The sequence below is a fragment of the Cataglyphis hispanica genome, chromosome 5 (genome assembly GCF_021464435.1).
Source record: "Cataglyphis hispanica isolate Lineage 1 chromosome 5, ULB_Chis1_1.0, whole genome shotgun sequence".
Taxonomy (NCBI): Eukaryota; Metazoa; Arthropoda; class Insecta; order Hymenoptera; family Formicidae; genus Cataglyphis; species Cataglyphis hispanica.
The window spans coordinates 5,540,439-5,552,887 of NC_065958.1; the positions used below are offsets into that span (position 1 = coordinate 5,540,439).

The 12,449-nt window shown below is 37.9% G+C and overlaps 2 protein-coding genes and 1 long non-coding RNA gene across 3 annotated transcripts in view; 2 read left to right on the plus strand and 1 right to left on the minus strand.

Annotated features, from left to right (window-relative positions):
- LOC126849482 (ubiquitin-related modifier 1) overlaps positions 1 to 12,449 on the plus strand; it is a 141,520-nt gene that overhangs the window by 109,300 nt on the left and 19,771 nt on the right. The gene's annotated exons all lie outside the window — the stretch shown is intronic.
- LOC126849474 (uncharacterized) overlaps positions 1 to 12,449 on the plus strand; it is a 162,073-nt gene that overhangs the window by 37,923 nt on the left and 111,701 nt on the right. The gene's annotated exons all lie outside the window — the stretch shown is intronic.
- LOC126849483 (uncharacterized) overlaps positions 1 to 12,449 on the minus strand; it is an 81,056-nt gene that overhangs the window by 32,548 nt on the left and 36,059 nt on the right. Inside the window, exon 2 of the long non-coding RNA XR_007687410.1 lies at positions 12,264 to 12,324. This is a non-coding gene — a long non-coding RNA (uncharacterized LOC126849483). The remainder of the gene's footprint in view (positions 1 to 12,263; positions 12,325 to 12,449) is intronic.

The following is a 12,449-nucleotide window of genomic DNA, read 5'->3' on the forward strand; positions in this document are numbered from 1 at the left end:
TAAATGCGTAGATCGTGAGAATCAATTTATGCGTCTACTACACGAGTGTATCTCGTTACGAAACAGCGAGTGAAACACACGGGCGGACCACTAACGGCTTTTTCCGAGTGGCGCTTTATCGTAAATCGCAAAATCGTAAAAAGAAAGAAGGCGTGTGTGGGTATTGCGATTTAGCTGACGACGAAATTAAGCTGCCGGGTCAACGGTTACAATGGTCCTAAATACAGAGGGCTGAAAAGAGCTTCATGGTTCACTCCGCTCGGATTCAAAGAGCCAGTCGAGAAAATGGGATTTTCGCGAGCGTACGACCGCTTTCTTGATCTTCTCAAACGGACATTGCCTCGAGGCAGCGATACCGCCGATAAGCGCGCGCGTCCCGACCAAACGAAAGGAACAAACACAGACATTTGCCGTGGTAGGGACAACCTGTGGAATTTCCCGATCCCCTTTTACTCACAAGGGAGAAACTCGAAAACTCGTTTGCAGCGAGGCCGCTACGTACGAAAGTCGTACGTACGTAAAAGCGAATGGTCAAAGGAGAACGGAATCGAGGCGTGGAATGATCGAGTTTCCTTCTCAGGGCGAAAACGTCGTGGTTCGCAAGTCGTGTAAACAACGGCTTCTTTTCTTTCCTGTCTTCGTTCACGATTGCACGTTTCCCCTTACCGTTTGCATATCGGAATATAGTGTGTTTCGCGATAATTGCGATTATAATTGCAACAAGGTAAATAAATAAAATAGCTAGAAATAATTTACTAAGAGGAAAGGGTAAAAACATTATTTGCAAAATATAAAAAGAGCACTGTAATTGTACATATTTTACAAAATAAAATTTTAAAAATGTGTATATTCTATGAAATTTATTTGAATTATGTATTATAAACATCCGTGTATATATCTCGCGAGAGATATCTTTTTGCTACGCTTATATAACGTTATAGATAGAAAGAGTAAGCCCAAAAGACATATATTTGTAAAGAAATTTTCTCGTTTTGGTGCCGGTCGTCTCTCTATGGCCACGGAGCTTTCCTTTCATCCCCGCGGAAAACGAATTCGCCGCATAGAAGCGAGGAGCAAAGAGAGAGGCAAAGAGAGCGAGGACGGAAAAGAAGGAGGAGGAGAAGATAGGAGGAGGCGCATTGCTATAGCAAAGGCGATTTTCTCGAGTTTTGTTTGTTTCTCTCTGTGGAACGAGAGGCGGATTCCTCGAGTCTCTCGACGATTCTTTCGGGAAACGGCCGTGAAACAGAAAGGAACGCGAAATAAGACGGACAAAGACCGCGAGGGGAAGACGCCGGGGGGAAGGGGAGGAAAACGCAGAAAAGGACCACGAGATAAGGAAGCGTGTCTCGTAGTACGCAGATTAGGGGGTACGAAATGTACCTTAGGAGGCCACTTTTCCCCCGAGTCACGAACAAAGGGTGTTCCCTGCCCTGCCGATGGAACATAACGAGATATAAGTCGCTCTTTTCAATGGCGCCGATTACATCGAAGAGCCAAATGACAAGTGTAGCAAAGGCTAACAGGCGCTTGAAAACTTGCTGTTTTCTTCTCTTTTCGCTTCCGCCTTTTCCGACGACTCTTTCGCGGGTCCAAAAGTATCGTTCGCTAACGATATTGCCCGCAGTTATCGTGCCTTAAGCGAGTCTGATAAGACGCATTATGATTATAGTCGTGCGACGCGGTCCACCAAACATGAAAATTTTCAAAAGACTGTGATTCAACCCGGTCGTATCGTTTTAACGATCATAATGTGGCGTGTAATGTAAACTTAGAAGAGATGTAAAAGCAATTACACGGTCGATTGCAGATCGTTTTATACAAAGTTATATATTTTATCGTTTATATTGCTAAAAGTATATTTATAAATATATAAAACAGCTGATTATTATTTATTAAAGTTGCCTGCATATAATTAATTTATTTAATATATTAATAATGTCTGATAAGTAAATTATTTATGAGATTGAATTTATTTACTATATTTGATAAGAATAGCTTGCAAATAAAAAAATAATATAATAGAGAATAAAGAATTTAATTCTGCAGAATTACTTCTAGGAAGATCTCTCTCGCGGCTTTAAAATTTTATCATCTTGTTACGAATATATAGAGCTAAGCAAGGGAGATAAGGCTACTTTCTAATTTCTACGGCTAAATGGATTCTCACGAATTTTTAATAGAAGATCGTGGAGAGAACGGAGAGCAGTAAAAGTGGACTATCTTGCCGGTTATTCTAGCTCCTTTGGAATAAAAGAACGGAGATAACTTTGCGCATTTATTTTTACGTTATATGTGATTTTTACGATTTCAATGATTCCATCAAACATTTTTTATGTAGATTATAATTGAATTATTCGCATAATTAAAATATAATATATGTATATAATAAATTTTGAAAATTGAGATACTATAACTGCACATTTTCATTTTATGATATCAACTAATCTTTTCAAATGATTTTGATATATACGTGATACAGCTTATGCGTCCAATTTGTAGTCAAGTTAGTATAGATTACATTACTAACAGTATTGTTATGCGATATTCGTATTGTGCATGCAAATTGGATATCTGTAACATAAGACTATCACAATCTTGATTATAATAGAAGCTATAAGTTATGTTTATAATATAAAAATTTTGTCGTGTTTTTTTTTTTGTGAAATATTGAAAATCTAAACAATTTGAATTATTTGTATATATTTTAAAATATATTTACTACAAAACTTTGCAAAGAGCTGTGCGAAAAAAACATTTGAATCTTTGACATTTCATCTATTACATTTTTACATATATTACATCTTTGATACATTTTTCACATAGGGATATCGAAATAATCTCGTATAAGGAGGGAGGAAGATAAAAGGAAAATATGAGGAAGAAGGTTCAATGCTCATCATGTTTAAAAGTACATACTTTCTAGTATTTCCCTTTATCAAAGTCTGAATTTTTAAGAGGCTCCTTTTGAATTGCTTTGACTGGACTTTATCCTACTTATGTAATGAATAAAATATGTATATAAAAATAATGTAATGTAGTTTTCAAATTTTAGTGATGTTGATCTAATTTTTTTCTTGTGAGGTGAAAAGAATTTCTACGTATATTTCGAACATGACCATCGCGTATTCCTTACGCTTTTTTTTTCTTTTTCTTTCTTTCTTTTTTTTTTTTTCTTTCCAAAAGAGGGGATCAAGAGTCGTGAAAGGGAAAGATCGAAGATTTATTTTTTCTTCGAATGTCTTTTCCTTTATTACATTTTCGCCCGCATGATACGACTGCTGTTTTTCAAAGACTTACCGTTCACTTTTTGCGAAAGAAATAATCTGGAAGAAACCGATCGGGCGTTGTTTATTGAGTAGTTTGTTCCAAAAAAAAAAATGCAAATATTTTTAACGTAATATATATTTCGCTCACGCTGAAAAAATAGGAAAGCGCGATATCGGGATACTACTTTCAATCGAGCAAAAGCAAGACTCTTACGGAAACAGAATTAATTATCGCTTTCTTACGAACAGCGAACACAATCGAGAGAGAGAAAAAGATGTAAATGACTGTTCGAAATTGGTCGATACATGCCGAGATGAAACTCTGGAACGTCTCGACAACCAACCCCGGCTCTCGTCCTTCTCGTTTTCTCGGCGTGGCCGGGTCTCGCGCCGAACCGAGACGATTTGTTAAATCGGCCAAAAGCTGGGTGGAGGGATCATTTTATCGCGATCGAACGGACCATCCTTCACCGGAGGTGACCTGCACGGTCGAAGGTTCCCTTTCCCGTCGAGAAGTGATGGGTGGTCTCGGAGCTCGTTTCGCGTGAAATCGCGCTCGAGCGATTCATTGGCACGAGTATCGTCCGACAGATCGATTACTCTGGTAGCTCGAAACGTGTATATCGAGGGTGGGAGAGATGGTACATGCAGGGTCCGTAGCTATTACTTTGCTTTTTCTCCCTCTCTCCCCCTCCCCCTCTCTCTCTCTCTCTCTCTCTCTCTCTCTCTTCCTCTCTTCTCCAGCTTTTTGTATTTCACTTTCTTTGTTCGTCACGCCTGTTTCTTCTCTCCTCATTTTCTTTGCCGCGCTCTTTCCCTTACGAAAAGAAATTTAAGACGGCTTTAAGGAAAAGCTCGTAAGGCGGTAAAATTCACGTTCTGCTTTTCCTCGTATATTTCGAGATAGTATTACCATTGCGGGGAGAATTCGCGTCTATGCTTTCTCTCGCGGCGTTTTGAAATTTATTCGATGGTGCGGTAGTACCTTTGCGACGAAAGAAACGCGAGGTGCTCTTTAAGACAAACGTTAAGGTGGAAAATTTGCGTTAACTTTCCCACACCCAACCGTAGAACTTTACGGCTGCTTGCTCGTGCGAGTGGAAAGGTAGTCACGCCATGCTATTAATAAAGGCTTCTGAAAGCCGCGTAGTAATTTGTAAGTCTTTAGACATTTTGTAACTGCATTGCAAATATTTGTATACGTCATGTCTGCTTAATATTTATTATTATTTTATTCATTGCATTTTAGGTATATTTCTATCAAAATACTTGACTCTGTATTACATTTCTAAATACGTGAAATAATCATGATATTAATAAATATAAAATCTAACAAATATATAGTTTTATTAGCACATTTTATTTTGCATTATTTTGTGAAAGCTGAAATATATTCAGTTAATACACTTATAATATATAATATTCGAGTCTAAATTAGGCGAATATCCGAGATCGCCTTTGAATTTTTCCTCATTTCGTGAATAGAATGAGAGAAAGAGATAAAAACTCTTCTTTTCGCGAGACATACCAGATGGTTTTAAAGCTCGTTTCGCATGTGGAATCGCGTTTGTACGACTCATTGCCTTTGAATAGATCGATTGCATTTCGGATTTACTTCACGTATGGTAAACTTGACAACGACTTGGCATGCTGCAACTATTTCCGTCAAGTCCTTTATCGGTTTACTGTGATGATGCGAGCGATAACTTCATCATGATAGTATTTGCACTATTTATAGAAGATTACTTTTTTAAGAAATTTTTATTTTATTTATTAAGATTTTTAAAGATTAAGTTTCTAAGAAATATATCAACGTGCATATAATTTTAATCGATCATTTCGCAAACAATAATAAGGTCTGAAAATTAAAATAGCGCCTATTATATATTTATTTATTTATTTATTATAATCTAGTATTACACGTATATTTTTGTTCGAATATCGCATCTTTACGAATAAGATAGCGTAATCTTGCTTTCTAGGAATAGTCTCGTATAATACACAATACAAGGGGAGGCGAACTTGTCGGAATGAAAATAGAGAATAAGTGCGATAGGGGAAAGGAAGTCAAGAGAGAAGGTAGGGAATAACACTTGACGACAGGCGAGAAGTTTCTTTCTCGCGTACAATTTCTTTCCTCTATATGTAGGAAAGTATTACGCGCTGACTCTTGCCTTCAGCTTTCTTCCTGCGACTTTTACTCTTTTCTCGGTAGTATTTCCCATAAAAGAACTGTTTCAATCCGTGCATAAGTGCACTTATTTGCCATACAAAACTTCGTATATTTTATTAAACACTTCAAGAAGGCTCGATAATTTTTCAAGTAAATATGCAGCTAAAAATTTAGTAGATTATTATTTTAAAAAGCCTAAATTATTATGCGAGCGAAGAAAGGCTAAAGAATAGAGGAAGAAAAATAATACGCGCATAGAGAAGAATGTAAGGCCGCAATAGTATCAAAGACAGAATGGAGGACGGGAAAGCGGTAAGGTACGGGTTCGATAAAATAAGGCAAGTTTCGAGAGGGCGAGAAACAGAAAGAGGCGGAGAGCGTCTCGCAAAGGAGGATGCTGGAAGACAAGAAGACTGGAGTGGAGCGAGGGAAATTAAGCAATTAGTAACTTTGCACCGCGGCGGCTCTCAGCAAGATTTGATTATGTTTTCGGTTTAAGCTCTCCGAAGTGAAGCTTTCGCTCTTCCTGTCCCCCTCCTTCCGACCGGAGGGAGACTTTCAGAACGAACTCGACAGAGCTTTCAAGAGGCCGCCGTATACCTGCAAACTCCAAAGGTGAAACGTGCCTCGCGGAATCCCTTCAGGTTCTCGCTCGGTCTTGCACATCGCACTTCTGTCATTCTCCATTGTCTTTCTATTCGCCACACGTTCGCGTTACTTCTTGAGCTTCTCCTGTGCTCCTTCTGTTTGCGTATGATACGCGTGATGTACACGATACTGTACCTTTTGAATTCAATGCTATATATATATATATATGTTATACATATCTCATAGCTACCTTGTATTATACAGTGATATATACATATTTACATATTGCCTGGATCTTTTTCGCATAAGGGAAGATAAAGTAGCATATTGGGGAACCATCTATGGGAATAAAGAATATAGTATTTTTCTATATTATGAGAGAAAAAAAGAAGCATGCCATATTTATTGAAAAAATATTCACTTATTCTCTCTCTCTGTTTTTAAAGTTTTTGAAAATATACAATTTTGAAATTTTTTGGGTGAAATATCAAGATTTATTTTAAAATTTAAAAGAAATTTCAATTTTTTATCTTAAAAAAATACAATCGATGCTTGTGATGAAAAATTTACATAACAAAAGCATGACAGGACATGCGAGAATTTAGATAAAAAAGAGCATGATGCAAGAACGAGTGGAAGAAGTTTAGGTGAAATATGTTGAATAAGCAAGTATGCAGCATTCACATCGCGCCGCATCACCTCCGCGAGTCTTTCGTAGAAAAAGCAGCAACTTGCCAAGAGCATTGCGCTTTATTTATGAGCATGAGGTTGTGATTTATAAAATTCGAAAATGACAATTTATAGGTATAACATAGTTTGCTGCGTGACCTCTCTCATAATTCACATCTTCCTTGACCTTTGTAAAGTGACGCTAGTTTATCGCACGTAAGAATAATATAAGCACAATGAAAAAATATGCTTAAATACTCGTTAGAAAAATTTGCGTAAACCGAGGCGAGTTTTTTGAAACAACAATATTTCAACATTAATATAGACGTTTATAGTAGACACATTTGTTACGAATCTAAAAAAAAAATATATATAGATTGGATAAAATGGGTAAAGTAAATAATATATTTATTACGCGTGTGTATGATTTGTATTATTTTCACTTGGAACTTTGCATAAATATTTATGGTATACACGAAAATATTTAAAAATATACTTTGACAGGAAAAAATAAGAAAATATTATATTAATATTGAAACGAGGTAGAGAAGATATATATATAAACAATGTTTATTTAAAAGTACACAGCGACTGTTCTCTACGCAGAGCAAATCTATATTGCGCTCGCAATTTAACTAGCGCATCGCGAGAAACGTTTAGTGCAGACATGTTTTACGGGAAGGGCTCGTTACAACAGCGGGTATGCGCTGTTACTGTGTACGGATAATTGAAGGACGTTCGTCTTTCAGACAGCAGCGACGCTATCCTGTTCCACACGGACGTCGGTTTGCCCATCTATCCGTTCGACTGTCCCGCACAAATGTTTCGCTGTTTATTTTACTCCCATCCACTGCTTCTTCCCTTTCGTTTTCTCTCTCTCTCCCGCGATCGCTAGGACGGGGCAACAATTCTGCGCCGTCCTCGACCACGTGGAACGTCACGTAGACGACGGTTCACTGACGTTTCGTTTAATTCGACCTGTGGGGAATTAAATCCGGTTCGTGCAAGGGCGCGAAAAGTAAATGCGAAGTAGTCAGTGATTGTATTCATGTTGGAGAGAAAGAAATGAGAAACGCTATCGCTTTTAATCCTCTTTTTTCAACACTCGCTTGTTTCATGCATGTAAACATTTGAAATGTTAACTCTTATTAAAAATACAATATAAAAAGTTGGAAAATTTTGATATATGTATTTATCTGATATTTGATTTAATATTTTAGTACACTGTAAATTACAGATTTTACTAGTTTTTTTTAGACAATCATAATTTTCTTTGCTCGAAAATATGATTTTGCTTGAAAATTTTTTAATGTCGTTACAAGTAATATATTCTGCAATAAATTAATAATTTCTCGATTTGAAAATTTTTCGAATATAAAATTTACTGTAAAAGCGATTTATAAAATTTGCGTTTTGTACCTATGCATTTATAAAATAATTATAGCTTATTTTCGAGTTTTGAAACAATTAAAAATTGCGTTATACACGTGACGAACTTTATTGAAAACTCTTTAAGACTCGAATGTAATTTGTTGATAATGGACAATAATATAGCCGTTTTGATAAATTTAGTTGAAATATTTGGAATTTGATATGATTTTGGTTATATAAAATGAAATTCCGAAAGCGGGAGAGAGTGTCGAAGCTATTTAACATATACATATACATATCCATTTTCACTTCCCGATTTCACCTACATCCTGATCATCCCCGCTCATATCGCGCACGTTACATCGCGTGTCTAGGCACTGATCAGAAGTTTCCCGGGTTCGATGCCCCTAACTTCTGTCAAGCACAAATTATCCGCATATCTGGATAACGCGGAGCGAAGGGCAAAATGGATCGTGCGCGGTTTCGACAACGGCTGGGAGTAAACAAGAATTTCTTTAATTAAGCGCGCGACCGGACAAGATCTTTCCCTCCCTCGTTGCGGCTGGTCCTTTCTCCGCCGTATCGCCGAGACTTTATCTACCTCGTCGTTTACCCTCCGTCGTCGGGGCTCTTATATGTTCGGCAAAAGGCGGATAAGGGTGTGCAGTTATTTACGTACAGTCCTACTGTCGCATTTTCGAAGCAGCGAGTGAGAAGGGGACGAGAGAGGATAACGAGGAGAAGGGATGACATCGATGGAAGAGATGGCGAGAGGATTGGGCACAGGAGACACGAAGAGAGCAGAGGAGGAGGAGGAGGAGGAGGATGTGGCAGCCTGGACAGAGCACGGGCCTGTCCCATGTGGGTTTCGTTAATTAACCGAGTCTCTACCGAGTTCTATTCCTCGCGTTATATTACCATTCTCCCCTCCCCCCCCCCATCCCTTCTCCTTTCCCGTTGCCTCTCACAGTTCCTCCGACTCCTCCGCCTCATCTGCCAGCATTGCCGCAGGACCGTTCATGCACCTGGGGGTTGCGGAAAACGCAGGCACTTCATGCCATATCCACTTCTGCTATCCTTCTCTACCGTGGTGAAATCTATATTTGTGTACGCCGTGTATTGTGCACTTACTCGAGACATTTACAGTATTTTGCTCGCAAATGCACCGCTCGTCTCTCTGCGATCGCCAGTAAAAGACGTACACAAAGAAATCCCTTATCACACTTTAGATGTACTGCATGTGTAATGCAATAATTAAACTGTTCGAATATATTTTACAGGCGCTTTACACAGATATTTCTGAAAGAAGATATAATAACGAGGTGGTTATTAACACAATAGCGGTTGGTGTTGAAACGAGATCTCATTTAAAACAGATGGCCCATTTAATTGACATTAATTAATACTACTGTTGACAGATGAGAGATGCAATATATATTGAATCAATTGCTACATACTAATTAAGCGCTTGTCTCGGAAAGAGCCAATGTGAAATGTAATAGATTATACGCGAAACAATTTTATGCAGAAAGTGATTTGTAAAACGAGATGTTGCTACAGCTCGCGGAAAAAAAATACTATCCTATCGTACACGGGGGGGAAAAATAATGAAGACGAATTTATTCTACTATCGTAAATGATATATACGGTATATTCGCGGCACCTTCCACGCGAAACCATCCACGATAAATCACAACGATCGACAAAAACTTGACGATATATCAATTAGGTGCGAGTGTGCACGCGTCGATTCTCAATTATTATATTCTCGTCGCCGCTGATTTACCGCGTCACGGACGGCGGGGCCGCCGTTCTACCTCTGTTGTTAATTAATCGTACGCTTATTTATCGCGTTTATTTGCATCGCCATCACCCTTATCAGCATTCTCCTCCTATCGCGCGCCCCGTATGCCACGGCATACGATTTCGCGCAATCGATGAGTAGTTGATCAAAAGTCGCTACGTTTGCGATTCTGATTTAATCGCGTATCCCGTTTTTTCTTCCATTGCCCCGGTTTTTTTTTTTTTTTTTCTGCCCGTTATAAGTTCAGTATATTTCGGCTCGCTACACGAAGCGATTCCGTACAATATTAAAAAATGCAGTATCTGGCTGTTTTTAATTGATATATCATAATTCTAAAACTGTAAACTTAGCAAATCTGACCTAAATTAATTTTAAATTAGCGTGATTTAATTAAATTGTATGTGTGATTGTCGCTTCTTCCGTTCTTGATCTTGCGAAATCACGGCGAGTAAATGCGCACAGTTGAATTACAAGGGCTTTAAGAAGAACAGGGAAACACGTAGACAATGCTCGGTATATCCGTACCGAGGAAATGAGATCTATATTAATTTCTGCAGCCGTCGCGCGACACCGTCGACGTCTACCCGAGTATAACACGATCCTCTTCCTCTTCCGTTAATCGTGATAACCGTCGGATTTGCCTTTACCTCCGCCATTTCCTTTTGTCTGAATCGAAATTACAACTCAACACGTATTTTAGCAAAATATTGTTTAATTGTTTAACTTACGTTGACGAATGTAAATTTATCAATGGAAAAATATTTTTTTGCAACATTTTACGCAGATCTGAAACGTATTAAAAACAGAAATTGAAAATAACGAAATTTTCTCGTCAATATATAGAGATGTATATCAGTCATTGATCGTCGAAGGAATGAATATCACTGCGAGATGAAATTTTACGCGCGCTGAAAATTTTACAATGCTGAAGAATTTCCGAGTCTACAATTACTTGTAATTATTTGCATGATAAGAAATGATGCAATTTTCCAATATCATGGTTAAATTAATCTTACCGCCTTTGTGAACAGGCTTTTATAACGAGACAGAGTGTGGCCGAACGTCTTTTGAATTAAATCTCGTAATATTCGACGTCTCGTGGTTTATGGAGTTAATTATTTTCTGCGGTGGAACGTGGAAAGTATTGGTAATCGATGGCGCGGATGGGGAAATCGTTCGCCAAAAGCGATTATCTTTCGTGTTGATAGAACGACGCCTGTGCATTCGCGTAGGTGGGCTTGACTCGTAGTCTGGATACCGATCGTTAACTGTTTGACCCAATTCCAAAGGCTATAACGCCGCGCAATATGTACAATAACGCGGCAACAATTCAATTCCTCCGTTCTCGCGTAAGAGGCTAAGAAATGTGCCGGGTACAACGAAGAGACTGTCAAAGACAAAAGGTATAAAGCATTTCATCGTTGCGCAAGGAAATTGATTAAAATGCTTGATTCGTTGTGAGATGTGAAATTGACAAAAAGATATTACAGCAGCCGACATAAATATTCGTTTTACGATGTTCTTCATCTTGTCGACAAGAAGAACAAAATTTCATCGACATGAGAAATTTAAAAAAAAATATATATCAACTACCAATCCAAGAGTTAATTCGTCAAAGTTTAATTAAAATTTAGCCAAAACTTTTTTAACTTCTGATTTGGAAATATTTCTTGGACGAATCATTCTCATAATAGTGATAGTTATTTTAGAAACGCGCTATTCTTAGATAATTGAGTTACCGAGAAATATTGCAGAAGACATTATCGGAAATATGTACTTTTAATGATCGCGTTACAGAACGTCGTAAAATTATACTGGCAACGATATCGCCGTTATCACAATATTATAACATGAGTGATGATCCGTCGCGACGATCGCGTGTAGCTATTTTGATGCCAAAATAGTTTTTAATATCATCGGTCGACACTTGGCATGATTTGGCGAAAAGTTTTGTTGCGAAGAAGATGAGGTTTTCTCGCATCCTGAGGTTTAGCACTAAATGTGTGGTAGAAGCGAAAGAGAAATAGCGTTCGTTTGTCGTCAATAGTTCACGGAACGTTCTCGTTCGTTGCTTCATGAAAACCAGTTCGCGACGATTCGCAGATAGAGAGACTCGTAAAATAGCGCGCACATGCTCTTTATGGTCCAGTTAAGTTTTCATGCCTCATTGTCGTCGATCCCTGCGAGAATAATAACCCCGGGCATTATGTTGGTATATAACACGATATTGTACCGGAGGAAATGCGCGGGATACGCGCGAAAGATTAAAAATAATTACGCGATTGACCGGGCGATTCGCTCGTGCAATTTATTCGCGCCATTAAATATGTTTAAAATAATCCGTTCTGAAAACTCGAAGTCGATAATGGAAGAAGATTTTATTCTGTACCTGCTCTATGTTGATTTCCATGCCCATCGTGTTTGCTTCTCTTCGCTTGAATAATGTATTCCTGTAACAATATTATATATTTTTGGTCATTATGTGGAATGGTGTTTATTAATTTCTTTAAATTCTATATTATTAAACCTTTATCGACATTATAGTAAAATAATATTAAAACGATATTTATTACTA